The 12,749-nt window shown below is 47.7% G+C and overlaps 1 protein-coding gene across 1 annotated transcript in view; it reads right to left on the minus strand.

The window, feature by feature from the left end:
* The window catches only part of LOC148646899 (protein NLRC3-like), a 1,251,308-nt gene that overhangs the window by 1,123,061 nt on the left and 115,498 nt on the right, over positions 1-12,749 (minus strand). The window lies entirely within an intron of this gene.

Consider the following 12,749-nt stretch of genomic DNA (forward strand, 5'->3'; position numbering starts at 1 on the left):
CCGCCAACGCCAGGCGGCGGGACTCACGCTTTCCATTCAGTGCTTCCATTGGCGGATTTCTCTTTCTGCTCGAGCTGAGAGACGCTGATAAAAGAGGGGGGCACCCCCCCACACACACAGTCCCCCCCCCCTCCGAGACCAGTGCAGAGACTGAAACAAAGACCCCCAATAAAAAGGGCTGCTGATCCCTTGGTAGAATAAGTTTGTTCCCCCCTCCCCTTGTGACCTTTAAACATCGAGGACCAAGATTGTTCCTTCGTGTGCTGGACGTTACCCTTTGGTGCCTTCTCTCGAAAGACTCTGAAATCCCGGGCCCCTATCGGAGGTTTCGGAAGATCCGCGCAGCTCCGGGGGCTCGGACCGACTTTTCAGATCGTAGGCAGCGTCTCCCCCCCTCCCCCAGGACTGAAATCGCCCAATTCCTTCAAAGCCCGGCCGTCGCGAGCACAGAGGTAAAAACGTCCCAGCTCTCGTCCGGGCAGGTCGTAGCGCTGTCTCGCTCAGAGACAAGAGCTGCCCTTTCCTGACTACCTGGGAAAAAAAATTGGACTGGAAGCTCGACTCCAGAGATGATGGTCCAGGTAAAAGAGAGAATTCCGAGTTTTTAGGAATTCTGGCGCGGGACGAGGGTCACAGGATGTCCTGACAGTTGGTCTACTAAGTCATCTTGAATCGCTTGTTTTATCGTCTCTCAACTGGGCGACACTTGTAAGTTAATCAAGGAAGCAGGTCACCGGTTTAATTAAAGGGAACTCGAGTCTAGCTGGAGGGATGCTGTATCTTCACTTTTGTTTTTTGGTGCCAAATGATCTTTTAAGTGCTTTATTTAAAAAAAAGTCACCTTATTAAAAGGATCTTGGTTCGAGTAAACATGGTGTTTTGCCATCGCTGGATTCCAAGCAGTGAATTGGCGAAACTCTTCAGGACCGGGGATGAAGACCTGGCTTTAAGGCAAGACGTGCGATTTCACCCGAGACAAGAGCCCTCAAAAACCAAAAGATGTTTATTATACTTTACTAGCACTTAAAGCATGCCAGGGCGCTTGATAATTCAACACGTTGTTTCCTGTCTTTGGTACAACGAGAGTCACCCTTTGGGAACTGTGACCTCATGCTCACAGAGGCATCAGAAGTATGTGGACTTTGTGATTCTTACTTTCTGACAGATAGGCATAGTTTTGAAAACCACTGAATTACTTATTTTCAGTTGGTTTTGTAACCTTTTTTTATTTCCAATAACTGATCCATGAAAAAAAATGTGTTGCAGTACTTACTCAGTTGAGCACAGGTGTCATGCTTTTTTAAAATATGAATTTCTTTCAGTCTGAGGTCAGCTTTGTAATACTTATTTCTCTCCTCTTAAACCATCCTGCAGTGGATTGCTGTAAAAGGCATTTTGGGGCAGTTGCTCTTTACACTGCAGTGCAGACATCCTAGACACAATCAGGAGTTCCAATGGGCAACACGAGCATCAACATTTCACTTAGAATAGGGGTGTCAGGACCTGCTCTAATTATTTAACAAACAGGATAATGACAGTGCTCCTAACAAGCCTCGGAGGTGTACCAACGTGTACTTTAACCAACTGTGAAAGATCTTAAGAAACGAAAAAAACCTTTATTAGTTCAATGAAGTCCATAATGAGGTTAATGAATTGACTTACTGACTTTGGACCATAAGATAAATAGATAAGACTTTATTGTCTTATAGTCTAGCCCAAGACAAGCAAAAACAGACATCAGAATAGATTAAAAATTATACAAAACAAATATAAAATAAAAATAAATACATAGGTGTGTGCAAAATATGCTGATCATAGTCACTGTAAAAACAATAAAATATGTGCAAATATGGTTTATTCAGATAGTCCAAAAAGTACAATGGAGCACCATGCTGTCCATAGATTAGCAGATGAGGGGCTAACAGTCCTAGCCTCGTCCTAGGGCAGCGTTATACACCCTGACAGCCGCCGGGAGGAAAGACCTGCGGAAACGTTCCCTTGAACACCGTAGCTGGAGCATCCATGCATAAAAGCAGAACACACCACACTCTCCAGGAATCAGCTTTGAGACTCGGGGCCTTCTGTTGTGTTTTCAGTTATTCTTGCAATTTGGGATGTTATCCATGCAAGGGCACTCTGGTGAGGCTTCTAAACCTTTAATTTACCTTGCAGCCGAGTCTTCGAATACTCAAGGTGAACTATACAGTACATATGCAGCCAATAGGAAGTACTGCAGTAGCTGTTCAATTGCATGAATCAACCAGGCCTAATTGACAGGCAATCCCTCATCATGAACATTTTTTTGCTCTTCTCTGCAGATCATGATAAAAGGCTGCTTTTTTGTACTGCAGAGTACAGATCCTTTGTAATCCACTGTAAGCTTAAAAAAAATCGGTTTTAATTGCCCCTAACGGTAACAGATCCGGGCTGTTTCCACACCAAGTTGGAAAAGTACTCAGCAGAAAGCCTGATGGAGAATAATATCTCTAGCTTTTGAACAACAGTGCCTGTCTCCTGGGTTGTTTTAACGCACAGCATGTGAAATAAGAGTCTCGTCTTTTTTCTTACTCCTTCTACTCTAGGGGAGAAGCCATAGGCAAGATGAAAAAGATCCTGTGAAAAGATGGCATTTCTCTTCTGTGTTCTCTTGCTAGATCTGCACCTTAAAAATCTGTAAAACTTGCTTTTAAAAAAAAAAACATTGTTAGCAGCCTAAAGCTGATCTGCACCTGTCACAGACAAAGTGAAATGCTGACTTTGGAAATAAAGGGCATTTTGAATATTTTTTATGCTGCATTTCTATATGGGATTCCTACTTTTTTTTCTACTGCTCCCTCTTGTTAAATCTTCAGTCTTATTATTGACTGTTAGACTTGCACTTTTCCACATTTTTGCCAATAAAGTGTCAAATACAGCCCGTGTCTTCTTGCAAGAGTCTGCCGTCAGTGTGTCGCTTAAAGTAACGTAAACAGAGCTAGAAGCACAGGAAATGACAGTGCAGAACCTTGGAGCTACTGCATTAGTACAAGACAAAGGACAAACCCGCAGCCCCACTGGAGACTCAGCAGGTGTGAGCCTGGCCAGTACCTGGAGGGGAGACTCCTGGGAAAGCTGAGGCTGCTGCTGGAAGAGGTGTTAGTGGGGCCAGCAGGGGGCGCTCACCCTGTGGTCTGTGTGGGTCCTAATGCCCCAGTGTAGTGACGGGGACACTAGACTGTGTAGCGGTGAGGCTTAATAATAAGGCAGAATTAAGTGTTTCTGAGCTTTCCCAAATTAGGCCTCATTTCTCTGTTCATCTCTGTGGTGCAGCCACAGAGAAACCATTCATGCAAGGTGATTTAAGGTCCAAGGACAGCTCCCAAAGGGGGATGCACTTAGCTAAGCCTGGCTATCATGATCAATGGTCACCCATTGGCGCCTATCTGTCTAGGGAGTGCCAGTTGGACATCTGGACTGCATTACTAAGTGTCAGGACTAAGTGACTCATATCTCACCTTGATCAACCAATCAGGGACTGGTAGGGCCGAGTAACCCACGTGGGACTCTGATGCCCATGGAACTTTCAGCCAATCAATGAGCTGAAGTTCCTCCAGGTAAAAACAGGCAACACAGAGAGCCTGAGAGAGTTTTCAGATTCAGAACAAGATTCAACAGGAGAATTCCAGGGCAGGACGGCCCAGGAGCAGAAGGCTCCCAAGGGCAGGACATTCTCACAGCGCGCCTCCTGACCATCCTGAGACTCAGCCCGGACAACCACGGAACGGCCAGTGTGTCCGAGTGCCAGAACTTTCCTTTGTTCTAAGAGTCTAGAGTTGAGGTTGCCAGGGAGTAACCAGCAGCAGGCCTCGTGAACCGGTCGGAACTGTGGACAGCTGAATTACTATTCAGAACTAGCTCTTCATCAGGAACGAACCGGTCCTCTTCCTGACTTGCTGGGACCCACAGTCATCTTTTCTCCTGTGCACAAACTTTGCTAGTTAAAGCCAACACTAACTAGCCGGTCAGTGAGCATCAGCAGCGCACCGTCGCAAGCCACACAGCACAGCCTGGCACCGAGCCAGAGAGCGCGGATTGGACGGCAACAAGCCTGCAACTGTTTCTTTGTGCCCGCAGATGATCTGAATCCCCAAAAATTGGATGAGTATTCAACTTCAATGCATTACAGCTCGAGAATTCAATTGTTATCCAAACCAGTTGATATCAATTTAATTCCTAAGAGTTATGTACTTGTTTTGAGTATCTAATGTAGAAGTTGTAACCAAGTTCACTTTACGAAACGGTCTTAATGAATGATATGCTGAACGTATGTCCTCTTGATATGTGTAACTCTTTGTAACTGACCGAATATACCTTTTGTATTCTGATAACCCTCTCGATAAGATCTGTTAGGTTTATATGCATATTCTATGTATTAATAAATGTATCCTCGTGTATTAGTACCTGTGTGTGTGCGTTGTTTGAGTTATATCGCATGGTTGGATTCTAAAGCCACCAAAAGAATCAACTTTGTGATTTACTGCTACAATTAATAATTGTCTCAGTAAATGCCCAAACCCTACAGAACTGGTGCCTTCAGAGAGCCACTATGATTACATATTTGGCGTCCCTGAACCGGTTTTCTCTACATTATTTGGCGTCCCTGGGTGGGCGTGGCAAGACTGAAATGAGTCAACCAAGCGGAATAATTCAATATAAAACGCCGCGGGTTTCATACACGACAATACAGTGTGCTGAAAGCCGAAAGGAAAAAAGTTCCCCTTGCTCTTTAAGCAGTGCTTGATTGTTTTGTGATCTTTTGCGATCTACCGGGTTGTTTGCATACTTGATCTTGTGGTTTTCTGTGGTAAAACTGTGATTTCGTACTTAAAAGTGATACTCTTTAAGTTTAACGATGGTTGCAAAAAGGTCTGAATTCGAGTCGCTATTAAGCACTCTCTCTAGCAGCGACAAGTCTGACCACGATCTCTTCCATATCTCCGTCAGCGGAGAAGCTAGAAGAATAAATCTCCATTCTCTGAGAGAGCTAGCGAAGGACATAGAGAGATTTGACCCCGCAGTGTCAGAGAATAATATCGAGAGTTATATTCAAGACCTCAGGTATAACCTGCAGTACCTGCCAAACGCCACAGAACAGGAGAAAGTGTTTCTGGTCAGGAAAACTACCAGCAGAGCTGTACATGAGTGGATGGCTAGGCAGATGAAAGAAGTCTGCAATGACTTTGAGCAGCTATGTCAAGCACTTATCGAAGAATACAGTGCGTTTATTGACCCGACTGCTGCGATAGCCGCCGCTCTTAACATTAAGCACGAGAGAGCAGAGTCCCCTTGCGAATATTACGAGAGACTTAGACGAACTTATTTTGCAGGGCGAAATGATGAGGGTTGCGAAGAGAACACACATTTCAAGGGTTTATTCATTGCGAATCTCCACCCATCAGTCAGAAAGATGATCTTAATGCATACAGATGCACAGACCATGAAAATGACTGATATTAAGAGATTCGTGCAGAAAGCCTGGGAGTATGATGTCCAAAGTCGCTCTGAGCAAAAAGCTGTTAAAGCGACTGTGTTCGCCGTCAGAGCCAGCAGGGTTAATTCCCCCCTGCTCGAAGGAGCACAGGCTCCTGAGCTGGCTAAGCCCCGTTCCAAAGCACTCACACAGGACCGCACCCAGCGTCCTAAGTGCCATGAGAACACCGGGGGAGGGAAAGAGCTAGAAAAAGCTGAACAAAAGGATTCAGTAGCCGCCCGCCTGGCCAGGCTTGAACAAGCTTTATTAGGACAGGGACAACCAATCCCCAAGGCTGCCGGAAGCGTGAATGAGCTGATACTCTCCACTGGAGGAGGCGGAGACCCGCCCCCTCTCCCTCCCTCAGTCTATCTGATTGAGCGGAAGGGTTCCTGCCTGGATAAGGTCAGCCACTCCCAAGTGAGTGCTGACTCCACCCCTGAAGTCACAGAGCAGGCAGTAAAACGCAGAGGAAAAGCAAGAAGCTTTTACCTCAAGGCTGCCATGGGAGATGTCTTACGCAGTGAGACACTGATTGACACTGAGGTTGAAAGGTGTTTGATGTCACACGGCAAGCTCAAACGGGTAGAAAAAGAAAAGGGCATGGGACTCAGAGAGGAACCTTTGGTGGATCACCAGAAAGGCAAAGTGTGGAAACAGGTCAAGGCTCCTAAGCCTTCTGTACAGAAGGAGAGGGGGGCCAAGAGGCAGACTGTGCTCACACAGTGCCCACCGAACACAGAAGCCTATGCGGAGATTCCTTCTGTTCCCTCTGGACAAGAAATAAAAATATTTCCTTGTTCCCCGGATATACAGGGAAGTCGTGTCCCGGCTGAGGTCACAACAGCCTCCATGCCACAGGAGCGGTGCTCCAAGCAGCCGCCTGATCCACCAGGTAAAGCACACACCTTTTACGTCCCTAAAGAGGAGCAGATCTCCCCACCTGGCGATGAAAAGGAGCTTTCCCTGTGCACCCTGGCACTCAAGAGGGGTCAGGACCACCACCCCGCAGTGGTGGAAGGGATCCAGATGGCAGGAGAGCAGGTTGGTGATGTAGCCCTCACCCTTAGCCCTGAGAGGTCCTCTATTAGTGAGGATCTGCTTGAGCAGCTGTTGCAGGGCCACCGCCAGGTGCCCCTGGTGCAACATTCACAGGTTAGACAGGAGGTCCAGCTGGACGCTGAGACTACTGCACTGTGGACACACCTGATCCCAGATGCTGATTCGCTCTGCTGTGACCCAGGGAACCTGCAGTCAGGTAACATTATTTCTCACAACTACCAGGTAGTAAGTGATACTGACCTGATTGTTCCTGCCTCAACGGCAGGGTTGCCTACACACCCAGTCCCCCAGAAGGGACAGGGAATGAAAGCCGAGCCGGTTTTCTTACAGCCACCAGCTCAGTTTGTCAGTCTGAGTCTGACCAACAGTGGTTCAGCCAGACTGGAGCTGGATGGTCAAGCCACCCGCCTGCCAGTGCAGGACATCGCAAAGAGGGGTGTCAGAATCCCCGCCTGCACTGACATGGGCCTGGTGAGTGATAGTGAGTTCAAAGACTGTGAACTAGCTATCCCAGTGCTGGGGCAGCTCCCTGAACCCCTAGCGAGGGAAGGGGGGAGCGAGCAGGTGTCCTACACCTACCCCCAGCGAACGATTGTAAACATGCCGATAGAGGGATTCCTCAATCAGGAGGTGTGCAGGGTGGACCTGAACAGTGAGAATAGGGTAACAATCCCAGATCACTCAGGTGCTCCAGATGACCACTCAGCCGAGGGTCAGGCATGCTCCACCGCTGCACCGCCCCCTGCAGGGTTCCTAGAGCACAGGCATGAACAAATCGAAAAAGCAGATGCCCTGGAAACGGAGGAGCAGCATCAGCCGCTGCGTCAGATCTCCCCAGATTTCCAGGAGGTTGGTGCCCAAGATGCCACATGGCATACTGAGGAAGACACCATGTACATGCTGCGCCAGCTTAGAAAGGCAACAGTCACCCAGAAGGAGATGACTGGGATCAGCCACCCGAAAAGACTTTTGGGAGGACTGATTGCTGCCGCCACTGTTGCACGTTTGCTTTTTCTGGTAGGTTTGTGTGCTACTGGCACTCTCACCCTGACTGCCCCAAGAAGGCAGGTGTCAGAGATGCCAGAGGGTAGTGACAGACTGTATCAACAGCAGCAAAAGTTGGAAAGCTTAGGGAAAACCCTACAGGCAACTTCCTATGCAACAGGGTTAAACCTTATTCCCCAAACAGTGGACATGATTGTTGGTGTTATACAGTGGGTTTATGCTTGTGTGCAACAGGCCAGAATGTTGACACAAGACCTGTTAAGGGAGTTTAGTGCCACTGTAGCCAGTCTAACCATGGCACAAATCCCAACCCACTTGATTCCACTCTTCTCAGTAGAGGAGTATGTGACATTAACCCCATCGCTCATAGCTCACCCAGAAGGCAAACCAAGATTGAATTTGGTTCCAAATCTTGAGATGGGTATGGCTACCAAAGCTATCCATTGGCTGTGTCTAAACGATTCACCAATGAAGGGTGTAAAGCTACTAACGAGCAGAGGGAGGTTAATGAACCCCATGAAGAGCAGGTGGGAAGTAAATGGCTGGTCAGCACACCACATTTAACTGACACTATGACTTGTGATGGGCATGATACAGCTACCACAATGCAGCTATCTAACCAATAGTTTTCCTGTAAGTTCCCGAGGAGGCCATAGTACAGCATGGTAACTTAACACTGTACGGTCTGGAACCAGACAATATAAGACCAAACTTGAGGTCTAAGATGCCTTCAGGTGCCACACTATTCAATTGGATAGAAATCCAAGAAACAGTAAGCCCTGAAGAGGTACAGGTAGTTAGTTTGCTTTAATGGAACAAACCTCCAAATCACCCTAGCAGATACCCAACACAGGTGTTGTGGTTTATCGGGGGCTGGGAACAGGAACTGTTGTTATTGTAACACTACTGCCAGGTAGCTGGATCATGACTGACAGTGTACTCTGAATGATGTAGTCTCACATCAAGATGTACTCTGGGTAGCATGAATGAGTCAAAGGTAGCATGTCAAAAGAAAGGAAGTGACTTCTCCCCAAATATCTACCACAGAGGTATCAGATATTGACAGTGAACTTCCTGATGTGTAATTCCTAGACTTAGATAATGTCTCCTACCGTGTTTATACATACTCCAGATGTTATTCATCCTGTTTGTATCCAATGCTGGTTCCGGTATGAATTCTCGAGGAGTAATGTAGACATTTAAGATTAATGTTCTAATGACAAGGGACATCACTTAACTCTGTTTTGTTTTGAAGGCAACAACGCCTCAGGACCTCGTGACCTTCAAAAAGGGGGGATATGTAGTGGCGAGGCTTAATAATAAGGCAGAATTAAGTGTTTCTGAGCTTTCCCAAATTAGGCCTCATTTCTCTGTTCATCTCTGTGGTGCAGCCACAGAGAAACCATTCATGCAAGGTGATTTAAGGTCCAAGGACAGCTCCCAAAGGGGGATGCACTTAGCTAAGCCTGGCTATCATGATCAATGGTCACCCATTGGCGCCTATCTGTCTAGGGAGTGCCAGTTGGACATCTGGACTGCATTACTAAGTGTCAGGACTAAGTGACTCATATCTCACCTTGATCAACCAATCAGGGACTGGTAGGGCCGAGTAACCCACGTGGGACTCTGATGCCCATGGAACTTTCAGCCAATCAATGAGCTGAAGTTCCTCCAGGTAAAAACAGGCAACACAGAGAGCCTGAGAGAGTTTTCAGATTCAGAACAAGATTCAACAGGAGAATTCCAGGGCAGGACGGCCCAGGAGCAGAAGGCTCCCAAGGGCAGGACATTCTCACAGCGCGCCTCCTGACCATCCTGAGACTCAGCCCGGACAACCACGGAACGGCCAGTGTGTCCGAGTGCCAGAACTTTCCTTTGTTCTAAGAGTCTAGAGTTGAGGTTGCCAGGGAGTAACCAGCAGCAGGCCTCGTGAACCGGTCGGAACTGTGGACAGCTGAATTACTATTCAGAACTAGCTCTTCATCAGGAACGAACCGGTCCTCTTCCTGACTTGCTGGGACCCACAGTCATCTTTTCTCCTGTGCACAAACTTTGCTAGTTAAAGCCAACACTAACTAGCCGGTCAGTGAGCATCAGCAGCGCACCGTCGCAAGCCGCACAGCACAGCCTGGCACCGAGCCAGAGAGCGCGGATTGGACGGCAACAAGCCTGCAACTGTTTCTTTGTGCCCGCAGATGATCTGAATCCCCAAAAATTGGATGAGTATTCAACTTCAATGCATTACAGCTCGAGAATTCAATTGTTATCCAAACCAGTTGATATCAATTTAATTCCTAAGAGTTATGTACTTGTTTTGAGTATCTAATGTAGAAGTTGTAACCAAGTTCACTTTACGAAACGGTCTTAATGAATGATATGCTGAACGTATGTCCTCTTGATATGTGTAACTCTTTGTAACTGACCGAATATACCTTTTGTATTCTGATAACCCTCTCGATAAGATCTGTTAGGTTTATATGCATATTCTATGTATTAATAAATGTATCCTCGTGTATTAGTACCTGTGTGTGTGCGTTGTTTGAGTTATATCGCATGGTTGGATTCTAAAGCCACCAAAAGAATCAACTTTGTGATTTACTGCTACAATTAATAATTGTCTCAGTAAATGCCCAAACCCTACAGAACTGGTGCCTTCAGAGAGCCACTATGATTACATATTTGGCGTCCCTGAACCGGTTTTCTCTACATTATTTGGCGTCCCTGGGTGGGCGTGGCAAGACTGAAATGAGTCAACCAAGCGGAATAATTCAATATAAAACGCCGCGGGTTTCATACACGACAATACAGTGTGCTGAAAGCCGAAAGGAAAAAAGTTCCCCTTGCTCTTTAAGCAGTGCTTGATTGTTTTGTGATCTTTTGCGATCTACCGGGTTGATTGCATACTTGATCTTGTGGTTTTCTGTGGTAAAACTGTGATTTCGTACTTAAAAGTGATACTCTTTAAGTTTAACGATGGTTGCAAAAAGGTCTGAATTCGAGTCGCTATTAAGCACTCTCTCTAGCAGCGACAAGTCTGACCACGATCTCTTCCATATCTCCGTCAGCGGAGAAGCTAGAAGAATAAATCTCCATTCTCTGAGAGAGCTAGCGAAGGACATAGAGAGATTTGACCCCGCAGTGTCAGAGAATAATATCGAGAGTTATATTCAAGACCTCAGGTATAACCTGCAGTACCTGCCAAACGCCACAGAACAGGAGAAAGTGTTTCTGGTCAGGAAAACTACCAGCAGAGCTGTACATGAGTGGATGGCTAGGCAGATGAAAGAAGTCTGCAATGACTTTGAGCAGCTATGTCAAGCACTTATCGAAGAATACAGTGCGTTTATTGACCCGACTGCTGCGATAGCCGCCGCTCTTAACATTAAGCACGAGAGAGCAGAGTCCCCTTGCGAATATTACGAGAGACTTAGACGAACTTATTTTGCAGGGCGAAATGATGAGGGTTGCAAAGAGAACACACATTTCAAGGGTTTATTCATTGCGAATCTCCACCCATCAGTCAGAAAGATGATCTTAATGCATACAGATGCACAGACCATGAAAATGACTGATATTAAGAGATTCGTGCAGAAAGCCTGGGAGTATGATGTCCAAAGTCGCTCTGAGCAAAAAGCTGTTAAAGCGACTGTGTTCGCCGTCAGAGCCAGCAGGGTTAATTCCCCCCTGCTCGAAGGAGCACAGGCTCCTGAGCTGGCTAAGCCCCGTTCCAAAGCACTCACACAGGACCGCACCCAGCGTCCTAAGTGCCATGAGAACACCGGGGGAGGGAAAGAGCTAGAAAAAGCTGAACAAAAGGATTCAGTAGCCGCCCGCCTGGCCAGGCTTGAACAAGCTTTATTAGGACAGGGACAACCAATCCCCAAGGCTGCCGGAAGCGTGAATGAGCTGATACTCTCCACTGGAGGAGGCGGAGACCCGCCCCCTCTCCCTCCCTCAGTCTATCTGATTGAGCGGAAGGGTTCCTGCCTGGATAAGGTCAGCCACTCCCAAGTGAGTGCTGACTCCACCCCTGAAGTCACAGAGCAGGCAGTAAAACGCAGAGGAAAAGCAAGAAGCTTTTACCTCAAGGCTGCCATGGGAGATGTCTTACGCAGTGAGACACTGATTGACACTGAGGTTGAAAGGTGTTTGATGTCACACGGCAAGCTCAAACGGGTAGAAAAAGAAAAGGGCATGGGACTCAGAGAGGAACCTTTGGTGGATCACCAGAAAGGCAAAGTGTGGAAACAGGTCAAGGCTCCTAAGCCTTCTGTACAGAAGGAGAGGGGGGCCAAGAGGCAGACTGTGCTCACACAGTGCCCACCGAACACAGAAGCCTATGCGGAGATTCCTTCTGTTCCCTCTGGACAAGAAATAAAAATATTTCCTTGTTCCCCGGATATACAGGGAAGTCGTGTCCCGGCTGAGGTCACAACAGCCTCCATGCCACAGGAGCGGTGCTCCAAGCAGCCGCCTGATCCACCAGGTAAAGCACACACCTTTTACGTCCCTAAAGAGGAGCAGATCTCCCCACCTGGCGATGAAAAGGAGCTTTCCCTGTGCACCCTGGCACTCAAGAGGGGTCAGGACCACCACCCCGCAGTGGTGGAAGGGATCCAGATGGCAGGAGAGCAGGTTGGTGATGTAGCCCTCACCCTTAGCCCTGAGAGGTCCTCTATTAGTGAGGATCTGCTTGAGCAGCTGTTGCAGGGCCACCGCCAGGTGCCCCTGGTGCAACATTCACAGGTTAGACAGGAGGTCCAGCTGGACGCTGAGACTACTGCACTGTGGACACACCTGATCCCAGATGCTGATTCGCTCTGCTGTGACCCAGGGAACCTGCAGTCAGGTAACATTATTTCTCACAACTACCAGGTAGTAAGTGATACTGACCTGATTGTTCCTGCCTCAACGGCAGGGTTGCCTACACACCCAGTCCCCCAGAAGGGACAGGGAATGAAAGCCGAGCCGGTTTTCTTACAGCCACCAGCTCAGTTTGTCAGTCTGAGTCTGACCAACAGTGGTTCAGCCAGACTGGAGCTGGATGGTCAAGCCACCCGCCTGCCAGTGCAGGACATCGCAAAGAGGGGTGTCAGAATCCCCGCCTGCACTGACATGGGCCTGGTGAGTGATAGTGAGTTCAAAGACTGTGAACTAGCTATCCCAGTGCTGG

Source organism: Lepisosteus platostomus, chromosome 16 (genome assembly GCF_059453375.1).
Source record: "Lepisosteus platostomus isolate fLepPlt1 chromosome 16, fLepPlt1.hap1, whole genome shotgun sequence".
Classification (NCBI taxonomy): Eukaryota; Metazoa; Chordata; class Actinopteri; order Semionotiformes; family Lepisosteidae; genus Lepisosteus; species Lepisosteus platostomus.